This window comes from Hemitrygon akajei, chromosome 10 (assembly GCF_048418815.1).
Source record: "Hemitrygon akajei chromosome 10, sHemAka1.3, whole genome shotgun sequence".
NCBI classification, from domain to species: domain Eukaryota; kingdom Metazoa; phylum Chordata; class Chondrichthyes; order Myliobatiformes; family Dasyatidae; genus Hemitrygon; species Hemitrygon akajei.
In genome coordinates this window covers 86,804,736-86,805,558 of record NC_133133.1, presented here as the reverse complement: position 1 = coordinate 86,805,558, position 823 = coordinate 86,804,736, and the positions used below count along the sequence as shown (strand labels likewise).

The 823-nt window shown below is 40.8% G+C and overlaps 1 pseudogene; it reads right to left on the bottom strand.

Annotated features, from left to right (window-relative positions):
* Positions 1–383: 383 nt before the first annotated feature.
* On the bottom strand, positions 384–564 carry LOC140735057 (U2 spliceosomal RNA; annotated as a pseudogene).
* Positions 565–823: the final 259 nt, after the last annotated feature.

Sequence of the window (823 nt, the reverse complement as noted above, 5' to 3'; positions counted from 1 at the left end):
ACTCTCCTCCTGGTCTGTACATTTTGTCTTTATCTACCTCCATCTGGCCCTGCTCAAGCACTAGTAGACCACTCGTAAAACTCCTATAGTCTGCCTTACAAGCTTCATTGAAAACCATTCCAAAAGACTTTGACAGCATTCTATATTCACCTTCACCACTGAGTTGGGGTTTAGAACAAACCCATAATTAATTGACAATCTCTTTAGACATCCCAGGTCTAAGGCTTGTTCTTGCTCTTCAGACTTCTTTCCCTGTATGGTGTCCCTCTGAATATTGTGTCTGTGTATTAATTTTGTAGAAAAGGCATTGGTCAAGCTCTACATGAGAACGGATGCCACCCTTTTGCACTCTTTTTTAAAATTTGCTGTTTAATCTCCCCGAGGGGAGGTGCACCGGTCCCGGAAGCACTGCAGTACCGGATCGATGCGTGGAGTGGACGGAGCAAGCCCCTATTCCAAAAATCAATTTAATATATGGTCCCCAGATAGGGGATGTATCAGATATTAAACTGATAAGAACAGATACTACACTTGATCTTAGCCAAAGGCACTCTTAGGAGTTTTGTTTGTGGTGTATATTAGCACAAAGTATACAATTGAAAGACATAAAATGCACCATGTGTTTTATGTAGTTGTACCACATTCACATTTAGTGAACCCATCATGGGAGAACATAAAAATATTCTTCAATATGTTTAATTAAGAAGACCTGCAGTTATGTGGTCTTGAACTCCCCAATGGAGGGAATAAGTCAAAGCAGATTTCGCAGCACCGCAAGTAACTTGGGCAATTCCTCAGCACTACGCAAAAACAAATGATTTCT